Source organism: Neopelma chrysocephalum, unplaced genomic scaffold (assembly GCF_003984885.1).
Source record: "Neopelma chrysocephalum unplaced genomic scaffold, ASM398488v2 Primary Assembly neopelma1_24, whole genome shotgun sequence".
Classification (NCBI taxonomy): domain Eukaryota; kingdom Metazoa; phylum Chordata; class Aves; order Passeriformes; family Pipridae; genus Neopelma; species Neopelma chrysocephalum.
Window position 1 is genome coordinate 20,318,921 of NW_020897693.1, and position 17,978 is coordinate 20,336,898.

Sequence of the window (17,978 nt, forward strand, 5' to 3'; positions counted from 1 at the left end):
GAGCCGCGGCCGAGGGGGCGGGGGCGGAGCGGCGGCGGCGGGCGGCGGCGGCGCTGCTCGGTGGCGACGGGCGGCGGAGGAGGCGCCGGAGGGAGGCGGCTGCGGGCGGCAGGTGAGCGCGGCCTTCGCCTCGGCGGGCGGGGGCCGGTGCCGCGGGCGGGCGTGGCGCGGCCGTGCGAACCCCGTAGGGCGCGGGTGGGTCCGGCGGCGGGGGGGCGCGCCAGAGGCGGGGGCAGCCTGAGGGGCCGGCGTGGGGGGGGAAAGCGGGGGTGCCCCGCGAAAGTGCGTGGGGGGCCGGGAGCAATGCGGGTGCGCCCTCCGGTCCGCGCCTCGGGGGGGGCGACGGGGTGGGGCGCGATTCCCGGGGTGCGGCAGGGCGGGGGCCCGGCGCAGGTGGAGCCCGCGGGGGGCGGCCGCGGCACCGAAAGGCCCTGCGGGCTGCACCGAGCTGCTGGCCCGGGAGAGCGACCCCCGCGGCGCCGCCGCTTCCTGGGGCTCTCCCGGGGCTGCCGTGCCTGCGGTCTCTCCTAGGCCTTGAATCCCAGCCAGGTTTCCGTCAGAGGGTCCCTCTGGCGCGGCCGCTCCCGGGCGCTTTGTATCGCCTGCCGCCCCTGCGCGGCCGCGGGAGCGAGCGGGGGCTCCGGGGAGTTGGAGCTTCCCCGAAATCCTCCTCCTCATCTCAGCCGGGGCTGGGGCGCTATGAAGTTCGGGAGCCGTCGGGACGAGGCTCCGAGGCGATGGCGCTGAGGACCCAGCCTGGCAGCGGGAGTTGTAGGGGAAAGGGGCCCCCCCGAGCAGCGGGACTCCCTCGTCTCCTTCCACCCGGTTCGTGGCTTGGCCGGTGCCGCTGTGCTTGTGCGGCAGCCCGCCAAGCTGCACAAAGGAACAGCCGGCCGGGTTCGGCCCGTCCTGCGGGCGCAGAAGGGATGGATGAGCAACAGCGTGGAGACGGGGGCTGCGGCGGGGCCGGGAGCATCGCCCACTCGGTGCTCGGGGGGTCACGAAGGGTTACAACGCAGCTCCTGTTCGGAATGCGCTTAACTCCTTTTGTTGCGCTCACGGAGATGACCAGTCTTCAAGAATGAAATGATGCATCCCTCAGAGGAGAGTTAATGCCTTGCAGTAGCTCTGGTCTACAACTCCTTCGGTCCAGTCGATTTATGTAACCTACTCGTTAATGGTTTATGGAATGATAAGGGAGCTTTTTCTGTGTGCTGCTCTGTTTTCGGTGTTGTTGTCAATATTTCGTAATTCATCTGTCCGGAGTAGGGGACGCTTATAACTGTCAACAATGTCTGTTTGTACCGTTTAAGGGTTTTTTATTTTGTTTTCCTTTGCTTTCTTGTTGTTTTGTATTTTTGATCATTCCTCCTCTTCAGATAGGCTCCTGAATGAGGAGAGTGTGTAAAATGGAAGGCACAGTCATTAGGTTTGGCTACAGTATTACTCTAGGTATGGCTTGTAGCAAAAAGTGTAAATATTTAAATGGATTTCTGACTCAGTTCTATTTGACTTATTGATCTATGGTTACTTCTGAAATGGTCTTTATGATTATGCAGAAGTTAGTAGTTACCATAGAGAAACAATGTTGGTTTTTTGTTCATCAGCGTATGTTTTCCATTTCTTCATCTCTTGGCAATTCTCTGTGGAAATGCTGTTTTTTTTTCCCTTAGCAAATCTTATGGAGAAATAATGTGAACGAAGTCCAAAAAAATGAATTTGGAGATGTGTTCATGCTTACTTGTGATTCTAAGACTCTTGGTAGCCTGAGTTATCCTACAGTAAACTCTTTTTAATCTGTAATTGAGTAAGGTGTTGGTTTTAAGCCTCAGTGAAAATTCAGATTTATGGAACTCTAAACATAACACATCAAAGATTCTTTTTTCCTAAAGTATACATGTGAAATGCATTTCAGAACAGCCATTTAAATCCATATTAGCAGAAAATTTATTTTTCGGCCTGGGAAATACTTTCCTGCATTTATTACTTATCTTAAATATGTGGAAACTGAAGGTGCATGTAAACTAGACAGAGTAAACAAGTTTGTTTATCTTCTCACCCTAGTGTTGTGAAACCCTCTGATTTTGTATTAGGAGCTGACAGCATTGTGCATTTAGGAAGAAAACAACCCAAACCAACAAGCCACGCTGGGCTCTTAAAACTCGCAAGACTTCTGACTCTTGCATTTTGTAGTTTGATGTAGCTGCTTGGTGTCACAGTGATCTGTAAGTAGTTTTCTTTCTTACCAAAAAGAACGTGGTGGGATAAAAGCTTTCTGAAATGACAGTGAAAATCCTTGCAAAAGTGCTTGCCTCCCCAGGAATAGGGGCTGTTGGGATAACATATTGTAGTAGATTTCTTTGTTTGTGCGAACTTGTTACAGCACCCTACAGGATCCTTGAATTCCACCTGTAGCTGGTTTTATTCCACAGTAATGTTGATGGAGCTGCATAACAATGGAAAAAAATTAAATTGCCCTAATGCTATAGAAATTAAATTTTCTGCACTCTAGAAAAGATATTTTACAGAATCTGTCAGGTAGGAGATTCTCATGACAGCCTAAGATGGTGTAATTGATGACTTAGGGGTTCTATCCTACTTATTGCACTCATCTTACACATTCTGCTGACCTTGTTTTTTTTTTAGGGGGAATGTCAAAGTTTATTTGTATTTTTATTAGTTTTGCCAGTTATCAAGCAAGCTTGGTTTAAACTAATGTGAAATCATGCCCTTAGTCTTGGTTTTGGAGTTTGTTTTGATCAGTGAACATATATTAAAACTACAGATTATTTGTTCAGTCTCAATTGAGATCTCAATTTTAATAAGTGACATTGGAGTGTATTGCCTTTCTTTTTTTGCAGAATACTAAGCATAAATTCAATTGAGCTAAGACTTAACACGTCCTCTACAGTCATGTTATTGCATTACCACCAGAGCAGCTTTGATTTTTCTGCCAATGCTTTCACCAAAAGGATCTGTTTTCCCCATGTTAATCTTTCTTTGCTGATCCAGCTGAAAATGGTCGTACAAAAAAATGTTAAGCTTCAGTTGGATCAACTGCCTGAACTGACTTCATGGCTATACAAATGTTATTGCTTGCATAGGAGGAGGAGGCTGTGACTGCTCTTTTCTGAAGTGGCTCTATTTTAGTTTTGCCTAAGCTTGTCAAGAAACTTGGCAGCTTAAACTGGAGCTGTGGTGGTCCTCTCTCCTTCTTGACTGTGCGTCTTCCCCTGTTGGCAAGGAAGCCTTTGTGGCTGCGAGTTAGGCAAAGTCGGGGAGTTAATCAGGCTGGTAATTAATTGCTTTTTTTTGTTTTGTTGAATTTTGGCTGGATCATGTTTCTTAACTGGCTGATCATCCAGGTCAGGGGGTGGGAATGGGACTTCCTGTTGAAATGAATGAGATGGGGGTTGGAGATGGGGGCCATAGGAGCTCTGATTTAAATTTCTTTGAGCTTTTCTGGAACTGTACCTTTCCATCAACCTTTACATGACTTGGGCTAACAAAGGCCTGTAGCAAACCGGTTTAAGCTGGCTTGGGTAATAAAATAACAAATATATCCAAGAGTGTTCTTCCATTTTTCTCAGCTGGCATTTTGATGTGGGTGGAAACAGTAACAAGTGAAGGATGTGGAGCTAGGGATGGGCTAAGCACAGTAACCTCAGACTGGCACAGATGTGTCTGAAAGAGGATGTGTTCTCATCTTAAATGTGGGATCCATCAAATACTCATTTTGAATTGATGTTCTTTATGGTGTATTGTTGAAGCAGATGTTGCATCAGAAAGAAGAAAATTTTCTTAACAAGCAAGATTCAGAGGACTGTTCCACTGTGCAGGAGGCGGTGTTTGGTTTTGTTTTTGTTTTTTTTTCTCCTTTTTAAAATTTTTTTTTCATTTTTATTGACCAAGACTCACAACTGACAGATGTCAGTTTAAAAGTAGAAATGACATCATGTCATATGTAGCTGGAGTTAGACATTCATCCAGAATCCTTTGAAATGTATTGTTAGGAGATAGCTCTGAAAACTTGAATTGCTTTGTTCAGTACTTGTCTTACAAAGTAATTATTTGTGGAGTCCTGGTGTTCTGTAGTTACCAGGTGTGATAGCTTTAAGATGTTTCTGGCTACTAATTTATGGAACTTCTCTTTCTGTAGACTTGTGACAAAGTGTGTCAGGACAAATGATTTGTATGTGAGAAATTGGTTGAAAGGAATATATATGCCAAAATGTAAAGGTGCTCTCGAGGAAAATGTGAAGCCATTAATTTCAGAGTCTGGGGATCTCAAACACGTTCTTGGCTTCTTTGAGTGCTGAATCTGTAGGATTTTTGAGATTTTGCCGGTTAGTTTTGATACTGAAGCCAGAACCAAAGTTGTTAGCCTTCTAAGTGAAAGAGTGGTTTCAAATACATTGTGTTAAGACTTGGACCAAACTGGAATCTTTTTCTGATTACCTTTCCTTTTTTGGGAAACAACAAGCTGGAACTTCCTGGTGAATTGGATTGTAAGCAGTACTCTGTAATCTTTTTACCCAGAGAGTTTATTAATCAGAACTGCTTTCTGTAGGTATGTACTTGGTCATTGACCTGGGCTTCTTCGGAGGCCACCGATCTACGAGCTGCAAGTATTACTGGGGCTATTATAAAAAAAACATGCACTTGGCCAGAAACCACTCTTAGTGCGTGCTAACTTCGTTCTTAATTTGCAAGTGACCACTCTTAATCAGTTTATTTTTCTAGGGAAAAAACTCCAAACATTAAGAGTCTCTCTCTCCTTCTACATTTAATGTTGTTTAAACTTCATTAATGCAGTTCAAGCCTGTGCTGAGGGTCCACTTCCAGCAGTGAACTGATTTTAGACTGTTAAAGAAGCTTATTTCTGTAATCCACTAAGACTAGAGATACCTTGGCTTTTCCAAGGCTGTACAGGACTTTTCCAAGGCTGATGGGCACCACTGAGCTTAAAAGTGCCAAACTCTCCTAGGTACTCAGTTTGCCTTGCAGTGCTGAGTGGCTGGTAAATGCTTGGGTCTTCAGTTAGCTGATATCTTTGTGTATTGACTTAAGATTTTGGGTGAGGATAGTCTTCTTTCAAAGGCATTAATTCATCAACTGCTGAAGTAAAAATCTGTGGAGACATGATAGGGAATTTGTTCCCCATATGGAGGAATGATATAAATAGAACCTTGGGTCACAATTGATATAGGCTGGGTCTAACTTTTGTTTAGTAACTAATGGTAAAAGTGTTGGATTTCTATTTTTTCACAGTATGAGGGAAAAGCAATTATGTTCCTGTCTCTAAATGTGTTTAACAGTAAACTTCTATTTTTTTTTCTTGGATTTTTTTTCCTTTGGAACTCAGTAGCACTAGACTAGCTTGTGTGAAGCAAATAGCTGAATACCATAGTCCCATGAAGCTTAATTGCTGACTTGATTTTTTTCCCCTCTAATATTTGTTTCTTACTCAAAGTAATAACCTGAATTCTGTGGGGAAAAAAAGCAGTGTGTTCTTTTTCTTACAAAAAGACAGTTGATACTCATTTGATTTGTACAGACTGCTGTAACTGCAGGGCTACAGAGCTGTATAGGCTGTACTCTGGGGGTTGTGGCTGCCTTGTCTTGGCAGTGGGACAGATGAATTTTCCAGTCTTTTCCCCTGCTTTACTAATATGCCTTTGTAAAACATATACTTTTTTTTTTAATGAAAAACCGAGTATTTTATTGTCAAAGTCTGCTGAACATGATCTTTCTCTTGACTATTTTTCATTTACAAGAATGAGATATGATACTGTCTCCAGAAAGCCTGCGAGGCTTAATCTAGTGTAGGAAGCCTGAGAAAGAATTTACTCATCATTGACCATTTGGGTGGTGCTGGTCAAGGCTTAGTGCTTTGTGCTGGGCTGGAGTTCCTGCGTGGGTTCTTCTTTGTAGTTCTGATCAGTGCAGAGTCTGCATTTATGTCGAGTCATCGCATTTCAGTTGAAATGTCTATCACCTGTGCGTCGAATTCCTTCACTCCGTCTGAAAATGCCAGATATAAGAATTGTCTAGTTTAAGGTATTACATAGACCAGACTTCATGGGATTCAGTGGCTGTGATGTTGGTTTTGCTTTTTGTATTTTAGCAGGTATTTACTGATAAAGTGGATTTTTGGGGTTTCTTTCCTCCCCCCGCAGTTGAATTGTCAGTAGTCTAGTTAATGGTTAGGGTTAATTGTGTACTCTCATATTAACAGGCCTTGAATATTGTCGGAGTTTAATATTAATGTTCAGTTTTGCTTGTGTCTATAAACTTTGTTATTTCTGTGTACGTTACAGTGTCTGTGTGAAGAGCATCTCATATAATGTGCTCTTTCTTTAATTGGGTTTGCACAGGGTGGCTTTGAAATAGTGTAATGACATTTCTATGCATATTTGTTTACACATGAGGTTTGCTTTTTTTAAAATAACATGAACTTGTTTTTTAGAGGCAATTTGTTAGTTTAAAGCGCCTCTCTACTATGCAGTATGTGGATTTCCTATGTCCAGAAAGCAGCCTATAAAAAGCCACTCAGTCTTTGAGCAATTGGGCAGCCCTGTGTATTTCTCTTAGCTTGGTAGCAGAAAGCCAGCCTCATGCAAGGAATGAAGGACTGTGATTCAGTTGGCCTGAATCTTTTTGCTAGGATGTTTTCTGAAAGTGTCTATAAAATAGTTGTTTTTATAACAACCTTTTCATAGTTAATTTTATAGAGAATATAAGCTATGTGTTGAATTTACTGTAGGCAGCTGGCAAATAGAAGAGTCACTGAATGCTTTGTCAAACTCTCTGGGTATGTTTTGAATAGATGCATCTTGCTAATATTCAGTATGGATCATTTATCATTTCATTTAGATGTCTGTAATAGTGTTATGTGGCTTTTATTTTTTATCAGGTTTTATGTGGGCAAATTCTGACTCACTAGATTAGATGGCCCAGAGACTCCTCCATCAGTCTGTAATGAATGGTATGGTAACTAAATTAAGTAATTCTTGTGCTCCCCCAGGAGTGGCACAGTGGTACATCGAAGATAATATTTAGGTTTTCTCTAAGCCTTTTACCAACTTGAGTACTTTGTGTCTTGGATTTTCATAAGGAATACTCACAGTCTGAGAGTGTTGTCCTCCAAATAAGGTCACTGTTATTTTTTCTTCAGTACTGCAATAGAAATTTTAGTAATTATTCAAGAGCATTAAATGAATGCTTGTTAGATTGGCTTTGCACAAACTTGAATAGCCGAAATATATAAATATTTCTTTGCTGTCTGGCGAGGTAGGGTACACCCCTTTAAAGAGGTATGTGCTTAGTACTATCTGAAAGTTTTCCTCATTCTTAGACATACAGAATTTTTTTCTCAGAAATTACCTTTATTGACATATATGACATAATAGAGATTCATTTCCATTACCTCACATTTCAGACATGGTCCTGTACTTCAATTTTATTCTTGGTTGCAATCAGTTATTCTCTTTGTAATTAATTCTTCCTTTGACCATCATTTACTTTGCATTCAAAGAGTTTGTTCTCAGAGTAGTCAGTCATACCCACATAGTGTTCAGCATCTTGCCCATGCAGAGACCAGGAACCTGGAAAAAAGCAGCATTATTTGTCTGCCTACAATGTTTGTCAACTTGAAGTTAAGGATCCAATTCTGAAAATTGTACGGTGTAAAGAATGTTTATCATTCAAGTGGAGAAGAAAAAAATCTCTACCACATATTAGTTTAACTGTGAAATTGCTGTTCTAATACTGTAGATACAGTTCTTCCTTTCTTCTGAGGTGGTCAGTGCTGAGGTCAAAATACACCAAACACAGTGAGATCCTGTGAACTGTGGAAATTTTATTCTTGTTATGGAAATCCTAGGGAAGATAAAGAAGTAGATAAAAATAGTTGTTTTTGAGAAAATCCAGGATGAAAATCTGATTCTACCTTAATTTCCTTATTCCTCATTTTTCATGCCTTATTTCTTAATAGTGTACTGTACTGCTTTGATTTGAATGAGTATTGTCAATTTGTTGGGGGGGAAAAAAAGTTTTCCACAAAATGGCTTGCCTTCTCCTGTTGGGTATTTTCTCTTACCAGCAGAAATTTAGTTGATTTGATGGTCTGTTGCTCTCTTTCATCTCCTGCATTTCAGACAAAAAAATAAATCAGGTGTTCAGAGGTGAGAAACGTTTTTGAAATATGATGTATCCTGGAATTGTCTGAGATGCTGGATCGTGACTTATCTCCAGTTTTGCCTGATGAGAGCCAAGCTTCTTGCACTTCTGAATTGCCGTTTAGCACCCCAGGATTGTATATTCTGTTCTTGAATTGAATAAACAATAAAAAAATTTCCCTTTTCCAGGTTTGTTTTCAGCAGGGTCAGTTCCCTGTTTCCACTTTTGCAAGCGCTAGCCCTAAAGCTTTGGGTGGAGGAGGATGAACAGAGGGGCTGTGCTGTTGCTAAAAGGAAGTGACATGGATCCGGTGCATTCGACTAGTGAAACTGTGAGCTAGTATGTTTTGGAAGTGGTCCTGCCTGCCTTACTCACCCTCAAAAGATCCCACCTGAGGTGAAGGAGATCTTCAGGATTCAGGAGATCTTCACTGGTGTTTCTTCTAGATCTATAAGTGATTTCTGTGGCACAGGTAATGTTGACTCCATGCTTTTTCGGTAGAAAGGCATCTGTAGGTCTAGTTTTGTGAGCAGCCTAACGCTGATCATCTTGTCATAGGACCTAAGTTTCAGAGAGGAGAACACATCTCAAATCCATCAGTGATGGCAGATCTCCTGACTGCTACCACATTGTCTTGCTGTCTGCTTCTAGTAAATGCTAAGATTTAATCTAAACCAGCTGTGTTCTACTCACTGCCTTAGCTCTTGTTCTCCGAATAGCACGTCACAGTCTGGTGACCAGACTTAGTTCTGTCCCCCTGCATAATGGCCCTAGAAGTAGAGGTTTCTGCAAGTAAGGGCTTTGCAGCCCTCTAACCACAAGAGTAGTAACTGAATGGATGTCTTGCTATTTGTGACATTAGATCAAGTGGGAAATGGAACCAATTAGTGTGGGCAAAATGTAGGCAAATGATAAAGTGATTAATGAGGTGAAGATAGTTTATCTTGTAACAATGCTAATAATGTTACCTTAGAGAGAAAAAAAAAAGTAGTCCCAAAATTTTCCTTCTTTCAGATTTTCTACTAAGAGCAGAAAGCATTTATTTTACAGAGCTAGGGTATGGGATTGCTTATTTTGTTCCCCTTCACACATTGTCTCTGGCTCCAGTTACGTCTAGAAAGGTGCAAACATGCTTACTCCAGCCTTAATGTGGCTTTTATGTAAATGATTGCTTATTGTTCAGTGTACTGCTTCAATGTTTGGTCTAGGTAAATTCTGCATGAGCTTCCTTTTCTCTTTGAGAGACAGTCTTTCAACTTTCTAATGTGCATCTTTCTGCTCTGAGACATATCATGTGTAAAAACTGATGAGTTGCAACTAGGTTTGCCTTTATATTCATGAAATAGCTAATGATTTGTTGACTTCTCTATTTGAGATGGCATTGCATCTGGTCTAGTTCTGTGCAGAGATACTAGATCAATCTACTGTGAATTGCTGTCCTAGTTTCTTCAGTGGAAAGGGACTGACATCTGCCAGTCTTGCATTGTATCACCCCCAAATCCTGGGCTGCTGTTCTGTGGTAGGTGTAAAATGTCTATAGCTGTCATATTTTGAAGTTCAGGTTAGCATTAATTCCATCTTCTAGAACTTGCTTTCAGATATACTTTGTGGCATTTGTGGATGTCGCCAGCAGTTCATGACCAAAGTTGTGGTTTTACACTGTACTTTCTTTGGTTTACCATGTGGTGCAGTATTTATAAAGCATGTATGGCTGGCAGGGCTCTCAAGCTGCAGGCCTAATTTTTGGGATATTCTCTTTTCAGAAAGTTGGGAATGGTACTGGTGTGAAATACTTTGGGAATTGCTTCTATCCATAGCTGTTTACATGGAACTGTGAATAGCCCTTCCACTCAGGACTTAATAACTCCTAAGATCTAAGCAATGAGTTTGTTGAATTCTGGTAATCCTTAGCTTTTGCTTCATTTAGGCACCTTGTCGTGATTGAAGACAGTGATTAGTTTAGGGAAGTAGCAAGGATGGTCTTGGTTTTTTTTTTTCATTCTGTGTTTTCATCTTTTAAAAACAAACACATAATAGTTGCCATGTCAGGTGTCAGTTTGAAGAAAAAAAAAGAAAAGAGAAAGGTAATATTCCCTTAGTAATCCTAGTATGGAGTGTATGAAGATCAGTCTCATTTATGCATAGGTGTTCAAGAAAGCTGCATTGCTGTATTAGGTATGGCATAATTCTGTGTTTGCTTTGGGGGGACTTCATTATCTGCTGTTTTAAGTTTGGAACTGGGTTACAGAAGTTCCTGGGTTTTAATGCTAATTCTTTCATGCAATTTAGAGGTTGTTTTTATTTTCCTGAGGATAAGAAATCATGTCCCCATACCCTTCCCACAGGTCTTTAGTCCCAATAACATTTGTAAAGGACTTAACTAAGAGCACTGTCATTAATGTATATTATTTCGGACATTATATATGTTATAATTTCGTATTGGAGTTGGGATCACTTAAGTTCAGATGCATGGAAAATGTGTGAGGTGGTTACTGTTTAGATTGAGAGTAATGAAATATGTTACAGTCTTGTCCAGAGCAAAGTTAGGGAAGTACTTCACATTCATTTAAGGTTTTAATGACTCATCTATTTGGGCATAGGAATATCACTCAGGGTTTGTCTGAAAGGTGATCAGAATAGTTTAATATGCTTAAAATTCTCCTTTATTCTGTAGTAAGTACAGGTCACTATGTAGTGGTCTTTAAGCAGGTAGGAACATTTCTTTTAACTGTGACTAATGAAATATCTGAATATCAGAAATTCAGATTAGCAGGAAGGGGGAGAGGCAGAACAGTAGCAGATTGTATGATTCTGTGAAATCAGTGAAGTAAATCCAATATGAAGGACTCATTCAAAAAAGAATTCTTGTGGTTCACAGGAAGTAAAGGATGTGGAAGAAAATTGCCAATTCTTTGCTGATTTTGCAAACCATGTTCCATAGCGCAGCACAAGTTTGTTAAAGAAGAAGCAGGTTCGTGGATTCTCTGCTTTTTTCTTTTCTATTCCTGTTTGTTTTATTTATTTGCTTATTTTCCTTAACCTTCTCCCATAGAAAATTCAAGGCAAAAGGTGCAGGTTCTTATAGTGAAAGGCAAACTTGTAAGATCTGGCTTAATTCTAATTTTGTTCTACAGATCTAGTCGCTGATAGGTTATTTGATGTTAAATCCAGAAGACTTAAATTTTTCAACATTAAAGTTTAAGTTCTTGGCAGGCCAGGCTCCAAGCTGCAAATCATGATTTGGTTCTCCTGAGTGTGGTGCATGGTGGAAACTTAGGAATAGGAGAATCTCATTGAAAAGGAAGAGTAGTACTGCTCAGCGTAGCAAATAAAACAGTCTAGACTCAAGTCCTCCTACTTTCTAGCTTATAACCCTTGGGATTTATACTTGTAAGCCTCTTTGGAAGTTTAAAACATTTCTATGGTTAATGGGTTATTCCTTCTAAAATACCTCTGAAGGAGGTGCTAGATGTACCTCCTAGGCAGTGTTATCACATTCAGAGAAACAAACAAGGCCTATTAACTCAAAAATCTGTTTCCCAAGCAAGTCCTGTTCACTAACAAGTATTTTTGATCCTGGCAATGATGCTACTGAGGATGTCTAAGGGTGGCCCTTGATATCTAATGCATTCTTAACCCCACTGCTGCCACTGGAAGAAATGTTCTCACTGTCTATTGTGTGTTTCTGCTGCATCTTTTGTATTTGACTTTTTCATAAACTAATCATTCAATGAAACCAGCAAAAAGTGAGTATTTTCTGCTGCTGTGGTGAGCTAGATTGTCTCCGAGTGGTCTAGTAAATGCTGATGTAAGGGAGAATGGGAACTAGGGGAAGCAATGGGCAGTTGTGTTGGTACAGCTACCCCCTGCAACCTGGTTTTAAATGTGAAGGAATCATAGTTTAGGTTCTCCAGTGCAGGGAATAGAGAAGATAATTTACAGATAGTTTATCCTATCTTAGTTTCCATGTGGAAGTGGCACATTGATGATTTTTGAGATGATAGGGGAGCAAAAGAGGTTGTTTGTGTGTTTTGAGAGGACAAGTTGCACAGGTGGTAAACAAAAACATAGTTGCTCTTGGACGAGTACAGTGTTTCAGCTTTTTTTGAGGGGAAAGTGTTTTATGTCATCACTTTGAAAATGTTCCTGGTTCTAAGAAAAAGTAATAAAGAATACAGTGGACTAGAGAGGTGGGCTAAGGGCAAGCATGGCCTTCCAGCCCAGTTGTGAGGGCCCCTTCTGAAGGAGGGGAGGCTGATGGAAGTTGTGGTGACTGACTTGGTGACTATGGGTGCTTTTTTTTCCCTCTCTTAAGTGTATGCATGTAACACTCTTACTTGGTATGTGTGATTTTTTGCTTTAAATGAGGGCAGCTTGGTCCAATGGCAGATGGGGGGTTGTTATGTGGGAAGTGGTGGTGCTATAGCTGGGTTGATTGGATGGAACAAGTGCTGGGCTTGCATGAGAACGTGTCCATTAGAGAACTTCACTTACACTGAACCTTGAGCAATAGCAAACTTTAGGCCATGAGAGGATAGTGGGTGTTGCTTGTGGTCCTTTAATGTCTGTTTTCATCTTACCCCACTGCTGACTGCTCTTTTTGCCTCTCAGGGGAAGGAAGAAGCAGCTCTTGTCTGCGCTGTCTGCCTATGAAACCTTATTTCAGGAGCCACCTCTTACAGAGAGCTCTGAGCATTGATTTTTTTTTTTGAGACAGATCTCTAATGGAAATAAGCATTTATATGTTAGTTTCTGAAATGTCTTCATTTGATCAGCTCTTGCTTCAGAAAGGCTGTGTTGTATTTCTTTGCTTGTAACCCTGAGGCACCAGGGAGCGCAGATGCAGCCACTTGCCTTAACAGTACAATCTGTAAAATTCCATATTTCACTTGTTAAAGAAGTGGAATTATCAATTCACTATTATTTAACCTGTTACAGGTTTTGTGTAAGTGAAGCATCAGGTCAGTACCTTGAATCTTAACTAACACTTACCTTTCTGGCAAAAGGCTGTAGCAGTACCAGGTACACACATCTGGTAACATTGTAGTTGATTGTCAGGCTATTAGTCCTTAAAGTCTGCAAAGAATACAGAGTTTTTAGAAAAAAAAAATTGTTAGCTCTAAGTAGCCTGTGCAAGGAAACCTGAAGTATAGGTGAGTTCAATTAAGTTGGAAAATTCATCACATGGACCAGTTAATAGGGAGGTAAACACCTTGTATTTATGGAAGAGCTAAAGAATTTTAGCCATGAAAGAAATGCTTTATGATTATAGACTCAGGAAAATTTATTTGGATAGGAGGAAGTGTTTAATTTCAGTCTGCTCCAGCCAACTTTTCTGTAATGATAAATGACAAGTAATTGCTGTTTTTAGAAGTTATTTTGAAGTAAACTTGCACATTGCATATAATCTGGGAGAAGAAGCTGAATATTAAGTACACTTTGATCTGCTTCCTTGGTAAAAATGCCTGCTGTGTTTGTTCAGCTATACTTCGTACTTTATCCTTACCATTTCTATGGAATTTTCCAACTCTTGTGCTGAATTCTCCTGTTTCTCTAAAGAATGGTGATTGAGCTTTGCTGTGTGCAAGTCTGACTTTAAATAGGCAGTAAAATAGCAGAGTTTCAAACATGTAGCTTCCCAGTTTGTTTAGTTCTGTGATGAGGACAGCTGATCTAGAAAAATCTTAGTGGGGTTATGTATGCTTTAATTTTATGAAAATTAATTTTGCCCCAAACTTCTCAACGTAACTGTTTAACTTTTTGCCGAATGGAGTTGTCAGGTCTCCTGGGTGTTAATGTTCTGAAGCTGATTCAATAAGCTGTGTGTGTGTGTTGAGCAACTCTTATTTTTATGCCTAAAGAACTGAGGGGTTATTTGTATTATGGGGTCTTCAGAAATGGATGTTCTGGTATTTCTAGGAAACCTCTACCAGTTGTTCTAGTAATTTATAAATCTCTTTGTATAGACAGGCATTCAGATTTTTAAAGTCAGAGGCCTTATCTGTGCCAAGCAAAGCAGCATCAGGTATTTTGTCCCTGTTTTGCTGGAGCCTAAGATCAAAATTCCTTCTAAATTTGGCAAGCAACTCTTGCATTGTTTTCTGAAACAGTTGTGGGTTTTTTTAATTTTTTTTTTTTTTTAAATTCCTTGATGCCTTCATCTGTGCGAAATAGCTTCTACATGGGCACAGGTGTTCTGACAGATGTCAGAGTGGGCTGCCTGAAATCAAATGTGAGACTTGTGTTTAGGCATGGACACAGTCCTACAGATATACCTTAGGAAGAGAGCTGCAGAGCATTCTAAGCCTGAGGAAAACTGTAAATAATGGATGCATTTGAGCACTGTTTAATACAAAGGACAAGTGATTAATAATCCAAGTTATTAGTTGACACTGCCTCCTGAAATGATTACTTATGCAACTCATTTGATTTTTCTCAAATTATATAGTGAGAATGAATTGTCTTTAGTGAGTTGCCTTCAGTCTAGCTAGCTTTGTCCAGCTGGTTTAATTCTGAATAGCAGTTATTTCAGATTCTGACTTTGCAACTGTTCCAATGCAACTTCTCTACGAACAAGCTCTTGGCTATAAATGTGAACAGGTTTGCTTCAAAGTGAAGAGTTTAACAGAAATTGAAGTATGAAAACGGCTGAGAGTTCAAAGTGAGAATGCATGTTAATGGAAAAACCATGTGAGGCTTTTGGAGAGCAGCTTTTGTTTGATTCTGAAATAGTCTGGATGAAATCCTCCTTTTTATAATTGATACTGAAAGGTTTTTTTCTACTTGTTTCATAAAACTTGATCATGAATAAAATCAGTTTTCTTCTCGTCAAACCTGGTTTCCCATTATTCTTCAAGTGGGAAAGCTTAAAACTTATAGAAAACTTGAAAGGACAGATCTTATGCTGGAAAGGCACATTTTCGTACTGAGTAGATGAAATAACATTTCCTGCTTATTTCTGCATGTGCCATGCCTGCTCAAAGCAGGCAGAGCTTAAGAGGAAGATTTTACCTGGGTATGGTTTCCAGCTCTTGTGCATTTGGATCAGCACCCTTCCTCTCAGTCCCATGAGTGTTTTCAGGAGGACTTTGCTGCCTGTTGCCGCTGTAGGTCAAAGATCAGATTCTGGTTTCAGAGCAATTGCTGACCTGCAGGCCGTAGAGGCCTCTGACTAAATTGTGCAAGTGAAGATCTTCCTTCAAAAGCATTGGAAGAAAAGTCAGTGCACAGTTATTTTCCAATGAAGTGGTTTGTTTTATTAGCACAGAGATAATGGTGTCTACACCAAAGAAGTACTTGCAGCATGAGCAAAGGTATGTGTTGCTTTAAAACTCTTGCTGTTCAAGGTGGATTCTGCCTTTTGGCTCTCAGGTCCCACATGACATTAACGTAAGCAATGAGGCAGGTGTAGGACAAGTTTTTTCTTCCTCCTATGGTCTTATTTAACTTTTTTCTTATTTTTTCCTTTTTTTTTTTCCCCCAGGGGTTAAAAAATACAGGAGTTCCTGAAGACAAAAAGGGTATGTTCAAAAGATACTTCAAGGAGAGAAAAGATATACAAGAAATTAAGTAATTAGAGGTTTTAAGTACAAGGTGAGGACCATCTCTTTAAATAGGGGTGACTTGCAAAGCTTGTATGTTGGGTTTTTTTCTCTTTATGGATGCTGGAGCCAGAAGGTCTGCTATGATTCTTTTAAAATCAATTTTGGATACGAAAGTGGGGGAAAGATCTCATGGTTATGACAAGTCATAAGTCTGTAATTTCATTTTGCAGTTAGTTCAGTCATGCCAACTGAAGCTTTTCAGGCTCACAAATTCAGCAGTGTTCACGATTAATCTAACAATTAGAATTTGTGTTAAAATACATAGACTTAAACACCCAGAAATCCTCTGTGACTGGCTTTGCTGAGAGTGAAGATATATCCACTGAAGCAGACAACATAATTCTTAAATGCTGGGTAAGATGGAAAATAACTATGACTGAAAATGGCTAATGTTTTTCAACTAGCAGGACTTAAAATATGAAGAAGTGTCTGTAGGAATTCTTCTTCTAAAGGCAATTTCAGACTGGTTGCTAAGAGACAATCTTGGGTCAGTTGGTAATAGTAGAGATGGAAAAATGGCCATTTCCAGTTTTTCTCTTGAGCCTCAGCTCCACTGGGACGATGGCAGTGTGAACCAGAAGTGCCAATTGACAATGCCTAAATGGTATGTGGTGGGTTTTTTTATTTCTGACTGTCGGAGGCTGAAAGCAAGCTGATGCTCCCCCCCAAAAATTTAGAAGCACTAAGAAGTTAACCTGTTAACAACTGGTAACATCAACTTTTAAGAAAAGGGCTTGCTTTTCGAATGAATAAGATAATTTTAGAGGTCATTATTTGTCTTAATACTTCTACCAAACAAACATGACGTCTCCATCTCTACATAAGCTTTCTATTAGTCTTCTGTATTATTCTTAGTACAACTTTCAGTCACAAAATAGAACTTAAAGTGAAAAGTGAAAAGAATATATATGTCTGGAAATTGGGTAATGTGGTGATACTGAAGCAGCTTGTTATTTGGTATCCTTACATCTGGCACTGTTTGAAAAAGAAATTCTGCAAAAGGTAAATTTATCAGTAGAATTTGAGTCTAAAACATGCAGACTTGCAAAGTAGGATCTCTCTGCTTTTGGTTGTGAAGGTGATTTGTTCTTTACGGAAAGGTAATCTGCAGAGGTAGTAGAGACATACTTGACCAGTAAGGTGGGTAAGGGGTTGTATTTATTCATTATCTCTTCTATTGTGCTCTCAAACTTGAAGGCAGTTTAGGTGTTGAGAACAGGAAAGGCTGAATTTCTCACAGATTTCATTCACTTTGTTAAGATGGATGTTCTTGAAAATGTGTATTCAAATGAAATAGGACTAAGATAAGGCCTAGTAATTGTTAATAAAAAGTACCAAGTTCCAGTTATGTACAAATGTTCTCTTACATCTGTATTTAAGCAGTCTTTTCTGCTTTCTTCTTTAGTTGTTTGAATAAAGACAGACATCAATTTCTTTGAAACTCGCAGTATGAGAGTAAGTTTGAGTCTTTCAAAGGTTTGCTCTAATAACTGGAGGAGATGTTGCCAAAATCCAAAAGAAGTTGTGAAATGCAGTTTAGTAATTGATGTAATGTGTTTTAAATTTAGTCCTTGAAGTCTATCTAGTAGAAAAACTATTAGTATTAGGAAAAACTGTTATTAATACAGTCACAAACTAAACAAGCAAAGATAGAATTAAGCATTTACTGTTTCACTCTGAATAGTTTATACAGGTCTATTGAAACAATTGCTGCAATTGACAGTATTGCAGTTTACCTCTTCTCAATGCTTTGTGTTATGATGCCTTAATTATACTTAACCATGAAGTTCCAAGTTGAACAGGTTTTGTCAGCGTTGAAAAACTATAATTCTTAGGTTGTTTTTTTTTTAATTCCCTATCAGGGATGTTGGTACAGATGGAGTAAAAGGCCAAACTTGCAGGTTGTAGGTTATCCTCTGTACTTTCTGAAGAGATCAATTACAAGTTGCTGTTAAGCTCAGTTGAACCATTAGTAGCTGCCATACTTTGAAGCACTTCCCAGAGCAGTTCCAGTGATAGGGAGTTGGTTTGGGGATGATGATGCAGCCAGGCTGTAGCTCCTTGGCTTTATGAGTTGTGGGCTTGAGCTGAATCTACTTGGGTGGGTCCCAGGCTTTGTTGTAGGGGATGATATGTACACTATAGGGCAACCAGCCTTTATCCTGAATAATGAGAGTCTGCCTCTGTGTATCG

At 40.2% G+C, this 17,978-nt stretch overlaps 1 protein-coding gene across 4 annotated transcripts in view; it reads left to right on the forward strand.

Annotated features, from left to right (window-relative positions):
• The first annotated feature begins 30 nt into the window (after window positions 1-30).
• NUMB (NUMB, endocytic adaptor protein) overlaps window positions 31-17,978 on the forward strand; it is a 91,213-nt gene continuing 73,265 nt past the window's right edge. The window contains exon 1 of one of the 4 annotated variants that reach the window (XM_027707178.1): window positions 31-112. The gene's annotated coding sequence lies outside the window, so the exon portion shown is untranslated. Of the gene's footprint in view, window positions 113-15,680; window positions 15,775-17,978 lie in introns of those variants that run through there. The other 3 variants (XM_027707172.1, XM_027707205.1, XM_027707192.1) reach the window with 3 other exon arrangements.